We start from the raw sequence: 20465 nt of genomic DNA, 5'->3' as shown, positions 1-20465 counted from the left end.
GTCCTGGTAGCACCCTACTGGCCCACCCAGACGTGGTTCTCGGACCTCACGCTCCTCGCGACAGCCCCCCCCCCCAGCAAATTCCCCTGAGGAAGGACCTTCTTTCTCAGGGACGGGGCACCATCTGGCACCCGCGACCAGACCTCTGGAATCTCCATGTCTGGCCCCTGGATGGGACGTGGAAGACTTTTCACTGCCCCAGGAAGAGGCAGACCCAGCCCTGTCATTGCTGTGTCCGGTGCGCGCTTTACGCATCTATTTGGATTGGATGCAGAGCTTTAGGATCTCTGAGCAGCTCTTTGTCTGCTTTGGTGCACAGCGGAAAGGAAGCGCTGTCTCCAAGCAGAGGATCACCCACTGGCTCATTGACGCCATAGCTATGGCATATCACGCCCAGGACTTGCCGCCCCTGGTAGGGCTATGAGCCCATTCTACCAGGGGTGTAGTGGCCTCCTGGACCCTGGCCAGGGTTGCCTCTCTAACAGACATTTGCAGAGCAGCGGGCTGGGCAACACCCAACACCTTTGCGAGGTTCTACAACCTCCAGGTGGAATCGGTTTCATCCCAGGTACTGGCATTCAATACAAGCGGATAAGCCCAGGATAGCCGGCCGGGTGTATCACTTGCACATAGCGCCTTTCACATCCTCTGAGCTGAAGATGTGCGCCATTTGTGTTCACAAACTATGCTCCCTGGTTGTATTCCTCCGAGCCCTGTGGCAGTCGAGTTTTCAGAGAGTCTTGCTGCCGGCCCAGTAAACGTGCTAACTAAGAGTCCTGTTCTGGGGTAGGTGCTCCGCATGTGGCGGTTCCCTGTAAGGTAACCCCATGCGATGTATATCTTCCGCTAATTTGTTTCCCTGTTGACAAACTGCGTCTTCATTGGGCAGAGCCCCCTCTGCCACAGTCTCCATGTTTGTAGTAACTCCTCACCCGTTGGGTAGGATCTACCATGAGACTTCTCCACATGGTTGGCAAGACCATGTGATGTATTTTCCACTTAAATACCCCCCCCCCTTTGGGTGAGGTGTGGTCTCCGCGGTGTCTTCCCCTTGGGAGGGACACCCCCGACTAGACCTGGCAGCCCAGTCGGATAATCGCCCTTTTTTTTTTTAGGGAGTGGAAAAAAGAAGGGGAAAAGAGGCCACGACTGGCTTAGCCTGTCTCTATCTTTTGGGTAGTCGACTTAACCCCAAAGGGACGTTCAGCACTCATAACTATGTTGGCTGAGGTTACGTGTCAGCCTGGTGCGCTGGCTACGAGGCACACAGTTGTCTGCCCGTCACACACCGCCAGTTGCGGCGTTTTGTATAGGGACCCCTAGTGTCACTACATCGACACAACGTCGAGTGAGTGACAGATATGGAACGTCCTGGTTACTTGTGTAACCTCCGTTCCCTGATGGAGGGAATGAGACATTGTGTCCCTCCTGCCACAATGCTGAACTACCTGCTGAAATGGCCGGACCTTGTCTCGGCTCCTCAGCATAAAACCTGAATGAGTGGTTGCATACCAGTTCATTTTATACCCGTATGTCTGGGGGAGTGGCATGCAAATACCACTCGCCAATTTTCAATGGCCTTTTATCAAAGACCAGGGGTGTCTCAGGCTCCCAAGAGTGACCCCTAGTGTCACTACGTCGACACAATGTCTCATTCCCTCCAACAGGGAACGGAGGTTACGCAAGTAACCAGGACGATCTCACTGTGTAAACCTGTAAATCCTGTGAATCTCAGAACATACTCTCGCACTTGGTTTCACAAACTACAACTTGTGTGGCTTGAATTCCTATCAGTCATATAGCCTAAATATTTCTGCTAAAGAAGAAGCACAAGTAGATAACGCAACGGCATTGCTCTGAAATAAAGGATGGTTATTTACTGCAGTAATTTTTTTTATTATTATTATTTGGAAATTATTTTTTATTTTATATTGTTTTGAAATTGTTTTGGACTGTTTTGGTTTGTGAACGGCGCTTGGTCTGTGGAAGTTTCTCTTGTAAACAATGTCCCACTTCCTGTCTCCTCCTCCACGTGACACGTGACCTTACCAACGAGCTGACGTCATCCCTCTCATGAGCGCGCGTCGCAGAGATGTACGGAAGCGAACATTTGTAGTTAAAAAGTATATAAGTAGTTTCTAAAAATAATCAATCGTTTGGGTTCAGAAGAACTTTATTTGTCGACTGGAGTCGTGTGGATTATTTTGATGCACCCTAAATATGCATTTTGGACCGTCAAAAAATGGAGTACATTAATTTGCATTGTTGAACCCTCTGGTGTCTGAGGGTGTTTTGGGCCCTAGAGAAGTTTTGACATGCCTTGACATTTGTGCTTTTTTCAGTTGCTTAAAAACATATTAATGGCTAAAGACTGATAACACTGTATTCAGCACAAACTGGGCTACAATAATATGTGAACAACATGTACAGTATGTACATGTTTGTATTTTTGTGAAAATAACGTTTATGCGTGGTTTTTGAAATAACAAACATTTTAAGTCACTGAAATAAGGCCATATAACACATACTAAACATTTGTTCACAAGACTTTTGAGAACTGGATCTTCTAGCCTAGAGTTTTTGCTACAGAAATGATGTGAAACCCATCCTGATCACTCATTCATACGAAACAATATAGTCATATAACTTTCATACAGATTACATTGCAGGAAAATATTTGTTTTAAATTTGAATTATTTTATTTAAAAGTAGACATTTTAAGCTTTCTTTAGACATATGTTTCATGTTTGTCTGATAAGTATTCGCGGAGTTGCAGTTCATTTTTGTGACATGTTTCAGAAAGATGCTTGCGGAGACAGAGACAGCTGAAAGCGCACCCTGTTTATTTGATTTATTTTACAAAAGCACAAGGTTTTGTTGTTATTGTGAGTGTATACAAATAAAAGTAGATCCTTTATAGTCTCTAATGATGTCTTACACTTATCTGTATGCCCGGAGTATTAAAATGACGGAGTATTTTAAGTTGTTTCCGCTGTTATGAGGAAAAAATCCAGCAGGACGGGCCGGCGCGTCCGTCAACCCCAGAGGGTTAAAGGAGGACACCTGAAATGAAATCCTAAAAATCTTAAATTCTGTTTTGATGAAGAAAGAAACTCAGATACATCTTGGATGGCCCGAGGTTGAGTAAATTATCAGCAAATTTTCATTTTTGTGTGAACTATTCCTTTAACTAATAGGTCGGAAGCTCTCTCTAAAGTAATGCGTAGTCGCATTATATGACGTTTACCTGTATTGATCCAATAAACAGCCTTCAAATTTGTACATAGAAGTTTTAAAAATCTGTGAATTTCAATTTGATCTTGTTACGGTTGATGTTCAAACCTTGTTTGCTCACGTAACTGTCAGCTGTAATAAATTGTATCCCCGTTAAAATGATACGTAATAAAAAAAGATTTAATTTAGCCTATGTATATAACAATATTCAATAACTGTATCTAAAATTAATAAGGGACAATAAATAAATAAATACTAATACAACAGGCTTAACATTTATTCATTTTAATATCTATGTCATCTGTTGAAACTTGACACCGGTTGGCGTACACAGGAAAGTGTACCGTTAGATCGGTTTCATACTGAAGAAGTTTTTTACATAATGTTTTTAATGCAACGTCACCATATATGTCGAAAGGACTGAAGCCTGTCAACCAAAACATGAGCTCATTGATGTCATTAAATGAGTCTACTTTTTCATTCCATCCTTTATTTCTGGTCAGAGGCTTCCGTAAATATTTAGTTTATACGTAGGGTTACGTCCTATCTAAGTTTAATGGTGCAATGCTCACATATTTAGTAGTGCATAAATTGTGATTTACAGCTCATTTACACCACAACTAGGCTAAGTTGTAACTTATGTATAGCTGGTGCAACCGGCCCCAGATGTTTCTTGTTTACCTTGTTAGTCCCTGTGTATATATTGCCCTTGTGTACTCTCTGTCTTTGTCAGTTCTTCTCCATTCATGGCTGTTGTATTTTGTACTTTTCTCGTGTTTCTGTTTTCTTGTGTTTATTTTTCTGAGTTTATATTAAAAGCCTGCACTTAGATCCTGCTTGTCTTGTCTATCGGCAAACATTACACCATGTCTTCTGAAGAGATCCAATAGGTTTTGGGTGAGAACAGACCAAAATGTAACTCCTTTTTCGCTGTACATCTTGCCATTGCAGTCTCTAGGCACAGTTATTTTTTCAAGCTCAATTACATTTCCTGGTGCTGACACATGCACAGAGCACTAGATTCCGCTATAGGAAGTGTAATCGAACTTGAAATCATGATCGCCAAGGAGATTTATAGTGAAAAAAAATTACATTTTGGTTTGTTCTCAGCTAAAACCTATTGGATAGATTCAGAAGACATGGATTGAACCACTGGAATTGTATGGATTACTTTTATGCTGCGTTTATGTGCTTTTTGGACCCTCGGAATTCTGGCCACCATTCATTTGCATTGTATGGACCTATGGAGTTGAAATATTCTCCTAAAAATCCTTTAAAAAAATGTATCCTAAAAATTTGTTTTCTGCAGAGGAACAAAGGAAGTCATTCACATCTGTGATGGCCTGAGGGTGAGTAAATGATAAGATAATTTATATTTTTGTTATTAAAAAAATAGCTTTGTGTGAACGTTTATTGAAGGAATCATCTCAATAATATGTAAGCCAAACAAAATACTAAATGAAGAATAAAACATTGAGGATTTGTGCAATAACTAGCATTTCCTCTCCAGATCTGAAGTGTCCTTTTACAAATGTATTTGTTAAATTTCCAAACCTTCATAAATAACTCCATATTCAGTAGCTGGAGAGCATTTATGTTTGGGAGCAGAGATCAGTACTGTGTCTGAGGTTTGTTCTGGGAAGTGTCAGTGCTCATTTTGAATGATAGTGTTTTTGTTTGTTTAATATGGTTGGTATCAGTGTTAACCCTGTTTTGCTGACATTTAGGATTTATGTGTCCCAAATTGGTAGCAGCAATGGAACCTTATTACTTCTTCCCGATGTTTTTTTTTTTTTTTTTTTTTTTTTTTTGATCTTTATCCTTCTTTCACAACTGTGTGGTCTGTACAGTGTATTAAACAGTGACTTCCAATTCTATTTTCCAAAGAAGTGAATTATTATTAACTTACCTGGCAACTAGACTGTATAGCAGATGGATTGTATGGTTAACCTAGTATTTGGCATCAGACCGTTGGCCAAATTGTGTGATCGTATAATTATTTATAATAGCTTACAGTAATAACTTACTGCTTCAGCTATATGTTATCCCTTGTTGTAGTTCCAATATCCAGTTCTTGAAATGTTAAGGTCCCGTGATATAACAAATTTTTTCCTCACCCTGAATATCCTTATTTTACCTGTATTTATGTTACTGCGACTTGGAAAGATGTTTAGATGTATCCTCCTTTGTTACATATTGGGTTACCATAGACACCTAATTGCAATATATAAAGGCTGCTAGCATCAAGGCATTCATCTTTTTCAGGCCATCCTTTCGTTCTCCAGCATTAACAATGTGAGAGTGTGTTCCTGGCTGTCACAAAAGGCATGTGGCTACCATTTATAGTGCTTTCTGGTGCTACCACCTTTGTCCTCTGTTCTGTCTCTTATTTCCGTGTTTTTGTTTTGTAGCTTTTGAACCCTTTTACATTTTTGGATATCAGTTTTTTCAACCCTGCAACCTTGCAATCTCACTGTCTCTCTTACCTTTTCCTTCTTCCATTCTTAGCTTAAAGGGATAGTTCACCCAAAAATGAAATCCTGTCATTCATCCTCATGTTTTCCATGTTAAGTCCCCTGTCTGACTTTCTTTTGTGGAACAAAAAAGGAGATTTTAGGCAGAATGTTAGCTTCAGTCACCATTCACTTTCATTATATGAAAAAAGATGCAATGAAAGTGAATGGTAACTGTCACTAGCATTCTGCCTAACATTTTTGTGTTCCACGAAGACAGAAAGTCTGCTTGGAACAACATTGTAAGTTATTGATGACAGAATTTTAATTTTTGGGTGAGCTTTCTCTTTAAGTTAATGTTTATTTTTATTTTCCTATCTCTCTCTATGTAACTGATACCTGCTCCATCAGCCTGTCCTGATTGAATTAGGGTCACATACTCTGCCGTTATGTGCAGATGTTTTGTGGCATATAGTAAACGATATCCAGCTCAGCAATGTTTAAAGTGCTTACCATTCATCATCCCCTCTGTTTACGCACATGGCCAATATCTCCATCCTCATGCTTTCAACCTGCTGTGGCTTTTATGGCATATTAACAGGCTGAGTGATGAATTCAGCCTAAGATTTAGTCTGATGAGGATCACAGTAGGTTTCATTACAATATACTTCAACTTATTTGTGTATCATAGAGAAAGAGAAAAAGGAAACAGCTCTTGACTTGCATTATTCTTCAATATTAATTCTGCATCCAACATTCAATGGTGTGTGTGTGTGTGTGTGTGTGTGTGTGTGTGTGTGTGTGTGTGTGAAGCTGGGAAATATGTGTTTGTTTGGTTTCTGAATGCGGTGCCTAATGCTGGATAAATTGTTGGATATAGTGGACAGTTTTTCACTAAAAAATGAAAATTCTGTCATCATCTACTCAACTTCATATTTCTCTAAAGTTATATGTTTATGAATTTGAGCAGATTATCCAGGTTCATACAATGAAAGCAGAAAGACACCAGAGGCTTTCAAGCTCCAAAAATGACCGTAAAAGAAGTTTAAATGGCTCATGCCAAAGAAAACAAAAACTGTGCAGCCCACAGTTGGCTTTGGTAAACTTTCTCACTGAAAATCTTCCCTTATAATTGTCATTTTTATGTGAACTACCACGTTAAGTGACACAATTTTCATTTTCATTCACACATATATCTGTAAAATACCAATGTTTTTTAATTAACAATTTGTTACAAAAACAAATGTCTCAGTTACTCAAGTAACCTTGGTTCCCTGAAAGGAGGGAACAAGACACTGCTTCAGAATGCTGATGCAAGGGGGACTCTTCTTGGGAGACCATACCTTGAAACCCTATACCACCATGCAAATTTGACTGGCTTGTCACGCTTGGCGCTCTGCCCACACTCACCTACCATGCGTATTTAAGGTGGTGCCAGCGTCACATTCCCAGAATTTCTGATTGAAAGTAGAAGAGTGTATCTCTCGACCCCTGCAGATGAAAATCAGTAGTGCAGAACAGCTATGCAGTGTCTTGTTCCCTTCTTTCAGGGAAGAAAGGTTACGTGAGTAACCGAGACGTTCCATTTTAAGAAGGTAATTCAACGCTGCATCAGAATGCTGATGCAAGGGGATCGTATACCATAACACCATGCTACTGACCAGCAATGTCCACTTGCCAGCAGGGTAGTGAAAATGACATTGCATAAACCACAGCTAAGTAAAACAATAGGCATTGAGTGGGGAACCCAGAATCAACTGTTCACTATAAAGACAAGGCACTAACCAACTGGATAGGAGACCAATGTCCCAACATATCTGCTCATTATAGGGGATAAAGGGGAGCAGGGCAGACCACATAAAATGGGCCATACATAATGATACTAGAACCCAGGGTAGTGAACACTACATGCTTTCTTCACATCTTGGAGACAGAGAGCTATATCTTCCCACCTGACACCAGACAATGATATTAACCAATTGTAGTGATCATTAACCAACATTCTCAAAAAAAAAAAAAAAAAAAAAAATTCTGAGAAGACAGGGAAGATACTTGCAGGTTATAGAACCTTGCAAAGGTTTTAGGGGAACAAAAACCTGCATCCATACAGATGTCCTGTAAGGACACACCCTTTGCCTATACCCAGGGGGAGACCATACTCCTGGTAGAATGAGCTTTCACCCCCATTGTATGCTTTATGATTCATAAGCAAGGGCAATGGCTTCAATGACCCAATAGGATGTTCTCTGCTTTGAGATGGCCGAATCTTGTAGCGGCCTCCAAAGCAGATGAACAGTTGTGCAGACACCCTAAATCGACTCATTCAGTCAATATGAATATGCCCAAATCCCTTACCTGGTAGAGCATGTGTAATCTCTTAGCCTTGTCTGACTCAAGGAAGGAAGAAAGTATGTAGGGTAACAAACTTAGCCTTATGGAGGTTGCCAGCACTTGAAGCATAGCCTTCCCTGGGCTTAAGAATGGCCTCAGACAGACACTGTCTGAACTCTAGACCGGAGTATTGATAGAAGGGCCTGAAGGTCCCTAATATGCTTGACTGATCCCAAAGCGAGAAGCAGCACAGTTTCCAAAGAGAGTATGCGTAAACTTACCGCCTCTAATGGCTCAAACAGGGAACCCGTAAGTGCGTTTAACACCAATGATAATTCAAAGACCAGGATGGTAGCAGGACGAAAATGCTCTTAGCCATCTCTTAACATGCAGAATCCTGCTGACCAGAGGGTGTTGCTTACAGACAAGCCCTCAGAGGTCATGAGTGGTCGCTATGGCAGCGACATGCTTTAAGGGGGATGGAGAGAATCCTGCTTTTGTATAAAAGATAGCATCGTCTGCACAGGGCAATGGTCTGGTCCCTAAACCTAGGAAGAACACCAATCAGCAAAAAGTCACCACTTGAATACAACAGCTGCCTCGTTGAGGGGTCCCTGGCCTGCAGCCTGTAGTAAGAGAATGGACAGAATGCCTTCGTCGGACTGGTGCCGACATTGTTACAGAATCGAGTTTCATTCCTAAGAAGGAACCTTACTGACTGGGCACTCACACGCTCTTTGTCCAGTTGTCCTTGAGGCCCTAGTTAGCTAGCAACAGGTCTTCTGTGCTTGCACGCTTTCAGCTATTAGTAACCAATTGTTGATAATGCAGATGCCACTTGGTTTCAGTGAAGCGAATGCAGCATCTACACTTTATAGATGTGTGAAGGACAAGGACAACCTGAAAGGTAGAACCTTGAACTGGATTGCAGTCTACTTGAAGGCGAATCTCAAGAATGGCCTTTAGCAAGGGGACTGCACATATGTTACTGCCAATTGCTTGACACAACCAGCCCAGTGAGGACATGAGACCAGTCTTTCTCTGAGTAACTACCTTGACTGGAGACTTAAAATTGTCCAATTCAAGAGCTTCAACCATATGCCACAGCCCGCCGTCCTACTTGGTGACCATAAATTTAACGGCCGTAGAAGCTGATTTGTGCCTTGTATGCCGGTACTTCCTCTATCGCATCCTGGCAAGGATTTATTATACCTCTGAGCGTAAAATTGTCCAGTCTGCAGGGAAGTGAAAAGTGAATACCTGACAATTTTAGCCAGGAGTGTCATTCCACTGACACCAGGCTGCCCTTAGATATGCAAATTAACTAGGCAGAAATCCATTGTATTCATGGAATATCACTATTCATAAGCACTGCAAAAGCAGCTGCACCAGAGATCTGAACTCTAACTAAATAAGGAGAACATCAAGTCAAAATGTGCAATTCCAGAAACAGCATCACCGGCGGCAAAGCTTGAAGGCACGCTTAACACGTTGAACACCTTTCACTGGGCACCACCGTGCTCTTATCCTTTTTTAAGGGTTCAGTGAAAACCTGAAGCAACTCCTTGTCATCGTCACCCCCGCCTCTGAGGGCCATCCTACAGCCAGGCTCATGATGGGTGTGGGTAGGAAAGAGAAGTGGTGCATGGATAATAAGTCTCGATCAAAGCATGCGATGCAGCCCATGGACAACACCCACTATGTCTGTCTCTTGCTCACCCTGCCACAGCGGTGGAGAATGTGGGCAATTTCTGGGCAGAGACGGTGCAGTTGGGCACCAACAGTGATGTCACTCTCCCTCTCATTCGCTGATTAGAAAGTCTGGAGTGGGACGGAGAAGACACGGGTACAGCCTCCCTGCTGCAGAAAATGGTAAGTGCCATTTAATAAGTGTTTACCCTGTGGCTGGTTAAGGCTGTCATATTAACTCGTGTTCTTATCTGTTCCCACCCAGGTGTGAGCGAGAGGGAGAGCTGGCCCAGAGAGGCATCCCCTACACACCCACTCGGACCATAGGGCATTACTGTGTGGGCAGCGAGGAGGGTTTCACCTCCGGCTCTGGATTCTGTGTTCTAAAGGAGCATGGGAGGAGGTGCCGCAGGGCGATGTGGTGGAATGACCCACCCCTCCCACTTGTCATTGTCGCCCTGCCTCTGAGGGCTATCCTTCAGCCAGGCTCATGACGGGAGTGATCAGGAGAGAGAAGAGGCGCATTTAAACTCGTCACTGCTGCCAAATAAACGCAGAGATCACCTCTTTTTGGGGAGCTCTTTTTTTGGTTTCAATGATGAGAGCCCAGCTAGCATCCCTTTCATCTCCACTGAACGTGATCATATCACGCTTGCAGATTAAGCTTAAGCCTGCGTAAACCTGCCTAAAACCTGCTTTGTATTCCATCCTCTCGCGTTTCACTCAAATGGTCCCTCGGGAACCACAGAGGAGCATTAGCAGGAGGAGAGGGAAGTAGCTTTATGGATGTATTCCTTCAACCACTAAAGATAGCTTCACTAATAATCTTCCAGACTTGTTTCAAATAAAAAAAGTTCAGAAGAACTTGATGTTGTCACAGAAAATATGGATACAGTCTTCTCTAGCACTTTAGATAGTGTCGCCCCTCTTCGAGTAAACAAAGTTAAAGAGAAAAATCCTGCACCGTGGTACAATGATCACACTCATGCTCTCAAGAGAGCAGCTCAGAAAATGGAGCGTAAGTGGAAGAATATAAAATTAGAGGTATTTTGCTGTGCATGGAAGGATAGTGTCTCTAACTACAGACAGGCACTTAAAACTGCCAGGTCTGCATATTTGAGCAAACTCATAGAAAATAACCACAAAAATCGTAGGTGTTTATTCAGTACTATGGCTAAATTGGTTAGGAATAAAACTTCTATTGAACCAGATATTCCATTGCAGCATAGTAGTAATGACTTTATGAATTTCTTTACTGATAAAATCAAAATCATCAGAAACTAAATTGGAATTATGCGTCCGCCTGCCACAGCACCCCAGAAGACTACAATTATTCCCTAAGAGCAACTTCAATCCTTTGCTGTTATTGATCAGGAAGAGCTAACAAAAATGATCAAAACATCAAAATCAACAACATGTATGTATGTTAGATCCAATACTGAATAAACTCCTAAAAGAGGCGTTTCCTGTAATCTCAGAACCTTTTCTTAATATTATTAACTCCTCATTATCCTTAGGGCATGTCTGGAAGTTATCAAACCACTTATCAAGAAACCATAGCTTGATCAAGGAGATTTGGCTAATTATAGACTGAATTCAAATCTTCCATTTATGTCGAAAATGCTAGAAAAGGTAGTGTCCTACCAACTATGTTCATTTTTACAGAGAAATGGTATATATGAAGAATTTCAGTCAGGATTTAGGCCCCATCATTGTACAGAGACTGCACTTATCAGAGTTACAAATTACTCGCTCTTATCATCTGATCGTGGCTGCATTTCTCTTCTAGTGCTCTTAGATCTCTAGTGCTCTTAGATCTTAGACACCATACATCATGACATTCTCTTAGATAGGCTTGAGAATTATGTTGGCATTTGTGGACCGGAATTAGCTTGGTTTAGGTCCTATCTCTCTGACTGCTACCACTTTGTCTGTGTAAATGAAGAACTTTCAGATCAAATTAAAGTTAAGTATAGAGTGCCACAGGGATCATTTTTAGGGCCTCTGCTGTTCTTCTTATATATGCTCCCCCCGGGAGACATTATCAGGAACCATGGAATTATTTTTCCACTGTTATGCCGACGATACACAACTTTATATTTCTTCGAAACCTGATGAAATTTAACAATTTTCTAAATTAACAAATTATATAAATGATATCAAAGAGTGGATGGCTAGAAATTTCCTTCTACTCAATTCCGATAAAACAGAAGTACTCATTATTGGAACAAAAACCTCAAAAAATAAGATGATAAAATGTAATCTGATTTTTGATGGATGTACTGTAACATCAACTTCTGCAGCAAAAAATGTAGGTGTTATATTTGATAGCAATCTTAACTTTGAAAAACAAATTTCCAATATTTGTAGAACTGCATTCTTCCACCTCAGAATTATTGGCAAGTTATGACACATGCTATTTATTTCTGATGTTGAAAAACAAATTCATGCATTCATGACCTCAAGACTAGATTATTGTAATGCATTACTTGGTGGATGCAGCAGTGAGAGTGCTAACTAGAACCAAGAAATAAGATCCTATCAGCCCCATTTTACCGGCGTTACATTGGCTACCTGTTAAGTTTCGTATTCATTTTAAAATTCTGTTAATTACTTACAAAGCTTTGAATGGTCTAGCTCCAAAGTATTAAGCAACCTTCTGTCATGCTATAATCCATCGCGCTCATTACAATCGCAAAACTCTGGCCTGTTAACAATACAGAGAATATCAAAATCCACAAAAGGAGGGAGATAATTTTCATATTTGGCTCTTAAACTATGGACTATGGACTATAGTCTCTCTAGCAGTGTTCGGAACTCAGACACACTGTCTCAGTTTAAGTCTAGACTAAAAACGTATCTATTCAGCCAGGCATACTCCTAATTTATCCCTCAATTCATAGCTATGCTGCTTTAATTAGGTCTGCCTGAACCGAAAACACTTCTCTTATTCTTTAACCCTGCTTTAAATTGAATGGCATCTACGCTAATTTTATTCTATTTCATTCCTTCTCTAAACCTTGGGATTATATCCTGAGGTTACCAGAGCCTGCCGGATCCATCTCCGGCCCTCCCTGATGTCCGATTCCCACTGTGTCGCTGAGTGATGATGACAACTGCAGCATGTGCCAGCCAGACTTCACTGCAGTCTGCTAAGATTTCATAGAGGATGAATTGATGCAAAGCCAAAGACATGAGCTTCTTCACGTGCCACTGCCTAAAGCATGGGCTCAGGATGGAGTTCACCAAAATTACCTGCCATAAGGTTCCAGCCGGACTGCAATGCTCCTCACCAGGGGTGGATCTAGACATTTTTTTATGGGGTGGCAAGGGTGTGGCATGCAGACTATGAGGGGTGGCAACACTAAAGCAAGCACCCATGCATAGTTTTTATGGATTAAGGTACCAAGCTTCATTGCAACATGTACTAGTTCATTAATTGGAGTCATTATCAAATTATAATTTATATAGTATATTATAATTTTTTGATACAACTGCATTTCCACAGGAACCACAGAGTAACCATTTTGATACTGATTTGCCAACATTATAAAAAATTCTATTTTTGCATAATAAAAAATAAGTAACAAAATTTCTATCTCCAGAGCACCAAGAAATTGTCTGTTAAACATCAACAAATTCTAAATGTTCCTGTGCTTTATATATAGAACCGGCAATTTGGACTAAACGTCACCACCTATGTTAAGTGTACCCATGGATGGAAAATGCATGCATATCCCATGTTATTCTGCTAATTAAGTCCTGTAGGCCTGTCACCTTTGTAACGGCTGGAATAATCAATTTGAAAGCGAAGATTAACACAGTTATGTCTAAAAATAATAAACTGTACAGAAAATTGTACTGTGGTGGGCAGTGCTGCAAAATTCATGAATATTAATTATGTTATACACAGTAAAATATTTTTTTTAATTACCTGTTTTGATCAACCGTAATACTTAATGACCGATTCAAGCACCCAAATAAATATTTCACATAATATGGTAATTTCATTTCTATAACTGCCACTATCAGTCTTGGGATTTTGTTAATCAGTAGATGAATGCATAGATCAGCACTTTAAGAACATGACTGACTGATCTAGTTGTAACTTTTTGCCTTTAGTTTTTAGAATTCTAATTCATCCAAATATAACTTTTTATTTTAATAAAACAAGATTGCATCTGTACATCAGTGGATGGGTGTTACACTTTAAAAATAAAATGCAATAAAAGATGCAGGGAGATAAGAGTAGCGGAAACACAGACACATTTATTCAGTTCTGTATATGAAAGAACAGCGAACTGCGAAATTCAGACAGCGACAACCACAAACTCTCCACTCCAGCAGCGGGAACCCGGAATGTGCCAGAGCGCCCATGAACGAGATGACACAGTTCATGAACAACCATCCACATCACACAACCCAGCCATGAAACACTCAGTTTATATAGGGAGGAAACACACTGCGCACCGGTGCGCCCCATCAACAATCAGTCACCTGGTTACCCCACACCTGTGAGCAATTAAGAGAGAGGGAGAGGGAGAGAAAGAGAAAAAGACAACACACACAAACACACACACTAAATACACACAAACAATATGTTCAAGAAGGCCATCACAATGGGGACACGGAAAAGAGTGCAAGCTGCGGCAAAACTGCTGATACTAAATGACACAGATAATAGCCGCAACGAACACTTATCATAACAGTCAAAACAAACAGAGATTAAATAGAAACTCCAGCTAAAGAACTGGAGATATTTCATGTGGATTATACACATACCTGATGAAAGCTATTTCAAAAAGTGGTGAGGATATGTCTCACCAGTCTCAACCAGCAGCGGGCTGTGCTTTTAAAGTCTAGGCCTTCAGTGTGATTCATGCCATTAAGAAAACACAGTTTCACATTGAATAAGACACCCTATGCCTTTGGGCATCATACATTATATCGCAGCTAACTAGTAATATCAATTGACATTTTAAAAACACGTCCACGCATGAAAGCCAGAACTTGAAACGACACTTAATGCTCAAGCAAGCCTAATTTTAGGCTTAATTTTAAACTGTTTTGTGAAATGAACATCTCCCGAACAGACATTCAAAAATCATAATTTTTCATATGAATCTACCAAGGAAGTCTATAATACCTGGAAAAATCTATCTAATAATATTTGCGATTTAAATGTTGCTTGCAATAAATTTCGTATCATCAGGGTACACGGTTATGCTGCATTCCATTCAAGTTGGATGAGGGATATTTACTTGATATCTCCAACCTGGAATGCATTCCATTCCCCGATATTCGGAACTGCAACACTCCCGTTAGCTTAGCAGGGATTTGACCCTCATTAGAGATGTCTCCTAGCAACCCAACTGATAAAAAATGCTGCAGCGCTAGCATTTGTGCTTCAGGTGTATGATTATCAAAAGAGATTATAATTTACCATGTTTACATTTACATTTACATTAATTCATTTGGCAGACTCTTTTATCCAAAGCGACTTACAAAAGAGGAAAACATAAGCGAATCATCTTAAAGAGACAGTGGTACGAAAAGTGCAATATTACAAAGTTTCCCTAGCATCAGAATAGTATTCAAAACAGATTAAAGTGCAACAAGTCAGCTTCACAGATGGAGTTGGGAAGGTCATTCCACCAACGTGGTATGATGAAGCCGAAAGTCTGGGAATGTTTTATACACCTGTTTCTGCAGGCGTTTGTTAAACAATCTTTAATATCATGTAATGTGGAAACGAACTCATTTATCGATATTACTTAATAAAGTGAATGTTTATCACTTACTTTGTACATCTCCCTGAGTGTCGACATGTTTGTGTGACATCATGCCCCTGCATCTCGGTGAAATCAGAGTTGAGAATTTCTGCAGGAGCCTGCAAGTTGTAATTCTGACTTCAAGATGCATTCCACTGCACTTTTCCTAGTTGGAAGTTGTAAAATCTGACTTTCCGAGTTGAATGGAATGCAGCACTACCTTTCAAAACTTGAAAAGCAGCAGCCTAATTTACACTTAGAAAACTCCTGATGTTGCTATAACAATGCAAAAAGCACTTACCAATTTACTTGAAGTGAAAATCAGTCTTCCTTTACTGTTTAATAAATTAAGCAATCACACGGTCATGCAGAACATCTCATGTTTTTAAATCCATAAGGATCTCTTTTTCAATGGCGATAGCAGCAGTGATGACAGCCGACTGTTAGCAAGATCTCGCGCTCTTCGCTTTCAAATTACATCACTTAAAGCATGATTGCGTCACTCAAGGCCAGCTAGAAGTCCTCGACCGGGACATATCCTAAAGATCACACCCACCAAGAACAAATAAATCAATCTGATTGGCTGATGAATCTGACAATCTGACTTTAGTTGCCCATTCATTTGCTCTGTTGAGGGATTCTGTGGAAATTCTGAAGGCCTAATGGGGTGGAGCTCAGACTCACACGCTGCTTCAGCTAAGGAGCTCGGCTTTGGGCATGTGATTTGTGAAACAGTTGTCACATTTCCCTTGTAAGCATCAAGGAATAAATTCTGACTGGATAAACTTTTCCTTTTTCTCTATTTGTTTGTAGATTAATTAAGAGTGGAAAGCGATTAAAAATACATAGGCAAAAAGGTGATTGAGAATGAAAGGATGAAAAATATTTATTTATTTAGCATGTTAGGCCAGCAGAGAAGGCTTTGCTGACCCTGAGAATTTACCACTGGTCTCAACCCATAACTGACAGAGATGTATCTAATAATCATTCAGTGAATACTAGGAAACAACTGAGAAATTAATCTTTTACCTCTTTATTTTTCTCCAAGTATTTGTCCATGTGGTCATTGTTATTGAGGAAATAAGCTCATCAAACACTGTACACGCACAGCAATAGGAGGTAGGCAATTTGTTGATGCTGTGCTTGGCTGCTGCTGTAAACAATCACTGGATTGGTTGTTGCTGTAATCAATCAATGGGTCTGTAGTCATTTGTGCTTTCAGTGAGAGTTTAGGCAGTTTGACTTGAATAAACTCCTACACAATGTAAAAATCAACGATAATATACTTTTATATTTAATACATTTGGATACTTATGTTGGGGTGGCAGATGGGGTGGCAATGCTTTTTCTTAGGGTGGCATTTGCCACCCCATGCCACCCCGGTAGATCCGCACCTGCTCCTCACTGAATGATACCTATATCAACTTGGTCAGAGGGACAACCAACCTTATCTCATGAAAAGTCGTACATAATTTACAAGTTGGCTATTTCGTATGGTCTCACACAATATTGTTTGCACAAATTTCCAGATGTCTAATGCGGAAGTAAGCGCGAGTTCCACGCACAAGGCGTTAAGAACATACTTATTAATATTATGCCCTAATCCAAACCCCTTATCTAAACTTAACCAATCAGTAGAGTTTGTAAACAGGATAGGAAACTGTTGTGTGTGACAGAAGCTAGTAAATGTCACGTATTAGATGGAAACGATGCCTAGCGACGTCACTGGCTGTAGTGAAAGTCATAGGAATTCAAACGAGTGCAGTCGCACGATATCATACGAATTAGCCAAATTTACGTGGTACGAATCCTGCCGATTTCGCCGTGAGAGTGTGTTGGGACAACACTCTCTTAAACTATATAGAAAATGAATTAACCAATAACAAAAGCCTTCATCTGCCAAAATCAAAGGACAATGCATCTATGTGTATTTCCTCAGTTACGGAATTCGGGATGACTTCAAGACTTTAACACTAAAACATATAGTTCATTTAAAATTATTTTGTTTAATCATTGACCCACAACACTTACTTAGTTTAATAATTTTAACCACTAATAGTTTTAAACATAAATAACTAATATTGGCATTATATTCATTAATTTTCTGTTATAGCATAATTTCATGTACAGCTGCTTTGAAACAAAGCCTGTTGTGAAAAGCGCTATGCAAATAAATTTGACTTGACTTGACTATAGGTGAGCATGGGTGGAGCAGCAATCGTCACTAGCCAATCAAACTGGCGTGATTGTATAGGGTTTCAAGGTACGGCCTCCCAAGAGGAGTCCCCTAGTGTCAGCATTCTGACGCAGCGTTGAGTTCCCTTACTGAAAGCGAACTGTGGTTCTGATTTGTTTTCTGATTATTTATTTTGATTATTAATAATATTTTAGGTTGCAAGATTTCAAGCACTGTATCTGTCAAGCATTGTCTATTTCTCTACAATTAACCTTTTACTCACTCCTGTTACAATTATTGCTGCACTATAACATATAATTACAATCTATCTAATTCATATTTGCTAAAAACTGAGAGTGCAAAAGTAGCTTTCTTTTTAAAGTTTATGCTGTTTACAGGAAAACTGAAGTTTCGGTGGGTGGGCCGCACAGTTCATATATTCTTTGCTTTGAACTTGAAATAATAGTGTTAGTCTAAAGAATATTGTGTAACTACTTTTTTGTTCTTGTATTTACAAGGTCCGTGTGTTGTCTGTACATTTGTTGTTATTACAGGGTTAAAATATGAAAAGTTTCTAAACACTAAGTTTTGTCCAAATTTCAATGGGAACCCTGTCACAAGCATTCCATCAGAGAGTAATATAGGCATGATTTACAGCCACATCATGCTCTTGTTTACTGGAAATAAAAGCACTCATGGAACTTCATTGTTCTGACCTCATGAGACCATGTTTTCTGCTGATTTGAGGATTTGATTTCTGCTTTTTTTTTTTTCTAATAGACTTCTGGGCTTGGAGGTTGGGATCAAAACTTGCTTCTCAGCTGAAATGCAACGTGCCGCACATGGTCTTTGCATGCTCTAATGTATCTATTTTTTACTGCGTTCATCATTTTTGATGGAAGGGTATTGGGGCAGCTAAGCAGTTTCTGGGCATTTTCGTCCTCTGTCCATCTAGTCAGATTGTTGATGATTCAGGTCTGGGGCACTGGGCCTTGGCTTTCAGTGCTTTTGGGTTTTTGTGGTTGTTGTTTTCTTCTGTTTGTTTTATGAGGGATCATTTTACCTATTAGTTTAGCCATAATGAGTCACACTCAGCAAAAACAAAAAATATGTAAATAAATAAATAAATGTTCAGGGATGAAATAACTTCTTAGTCTGATTTTTTTTTCCAATGTGGCATTTATTACAATTGTATAATAAAAAAAATTATTATATACACTACCGGTCAAATGTTTTGAAACACTTACTCATTCTTTATTATAATTTTTTTCACATTTTAGAATAATAGTAAAGTCATCAAAACTATGGAATAACATAAATGGAACTATGGGAATTATGTTGTGACTAAACAAAATCCAAAATAAATCAAAACTGTATTATATTTTGGCATCTTCAAAGTAGTCCCTTTGCCTAGAATTTGCAGACATACACTCTTGACATTTTCTCAACCAACTTCTTGAGGTATCGCCCTGGGATGCTTTTTAATCAGTACTGAAGGAGTTCCCATCTATGTTGGGCACTTATTGGCTGCTTTTCTTTATTATTTGGTAAATAAGTTTTTATAAGTCATCAATTTAAAAAAAAAAATTTTTTATTACATTTTAGTTTAATAATGAAATATTTTAATATGGTGGCACAATTATATTTTTGTCTACAAAACTAATTTCAAACATTTAAGCATATGCCTTCAGATCAAAAGATTTTTAAGATCACGAGAAACATTTCAGTCAAGTGTTTCAAAACTTTTGACCGGTAGTGTGTATATATATATATATATATATATATATATATATATATATATATATATATATATATATATATATATATATATATATATATATATATATATAGATTTAAAAAAAAAAATGTATTAACAATTTTATTGTTAAAACATGCACTACTGTGGTCACCAACAACTAGATCATCAAAACAAAATAAATACAAAAAAAAAAAAAAAACATAAAACAAAAAAAACAAGATATACATTCAAACAAAATCAGTAAAACACATACCCAACTAAACTACAAATCCCTCTCCACAGCCACTCCCCAAGAACACTCCAAAAAAGCCAAATATCCCCCCCACTTCCTGACGAACAAATCCCATTTCCCCAGCCTTCTAAAAAAACATCTCCTCAAACGCCGCCACCTCGCCCATCTCCCCGCATAATTCCCTAAATGAGGGTGCCCCAGCTGACTTCCATCCCCTGAGGATGATTTTCTTACCAATCATGACTCTGGCTAGGACCCAACTTTTTAAATAACTGTCCCCAATATCGAGAGTCGTCCCAATACCCAGGATACAGAGTTTGGGGCTAAATGAAAGTTCAGTGTTCAACACCTCACACATAAAGTTCTGAACCCCCGACCAAAATTCTTGGATCTTTACACATCCCCAAAATACATGTATTGTGTCCCCGTCTTCTGATTGGCACCACCAGCAGGTGGGAGTGTCTTTATGACCCAACCTATACAATCTAAAGGGGGTCCAGTAGAACCAATGCAAAATCTTAAATTGCATCAGACGGACCCTTGAATCTCTAGATGCAGACTTGATGCTTTTTAGGATCCTAGCCCACACTCCCTCCTCCAATACCAGGTTTAAATCCTTTTCCCATAATCTCTTGAGAGAAGACAAAGCTCCATCCCCCAGACTCTGAATTAACAGGGAGTAATACACAGATGCTTCATGAACTTTCCCAAAAGCAGTAATCACCATTTCCAGAGTATCTGCCGCTTTAGGGGAGGTGTACACTACTCCCAGAAATAGTACGGAGCAGGTGGCACAGCTGTAAATACATAAAGAACTTGG

The 20465-nt window shown here is 39.7% G+C and overlaps 1 protein-coding gene and 1 long non-coding RNA gene across 4 annotated transcripts in view; both read left to right on the top strand.

Annotated features, from left to right (window-relative positions):
• LOC127421311 (potassium voltage-gated channel subfamily KQT member 4-like) overlaps window positions 1-20465 on the top strand; it is a 121691-nt gene that overhangs the window by 43347 nt on the left and 57879 nt on the right. The gene's annotated exons all lie outside the window — the stretch shown is intronic.
• On the top strand, window positions 1305-12702 carry LOC127421362 (uncharacterized). Its single transcript, XR_007893980.1, has 2 exons — window positions 1305-9890; window positions 9973-12702. It is a non-coding gene; the product is annotated as an uncharacterized LOC127421362 (long non-coding RNA).

Source organism: Myxocyprinus asiaticus, chromosome 30 (genome assembly GCF_019703515.2).
Source record: "Myxocyprinus asiaticus isolate MX2 ecotype Aquarium Trade chromosome 30, UBuf_Myxa_2, whole genome shotgun sequence".
NCBI lineage: Eukaryota > Metazoa > Chordata > Actinopteri > Cypriniformes > Catostomidae > Myxocyprinus > Myxocyprinus asiaticus.
The sequence above is the reverse complement of the archived record's forward strand: the minus strand, read 5'-3'. Positions and strand labels throughout refer to the sequence as shown.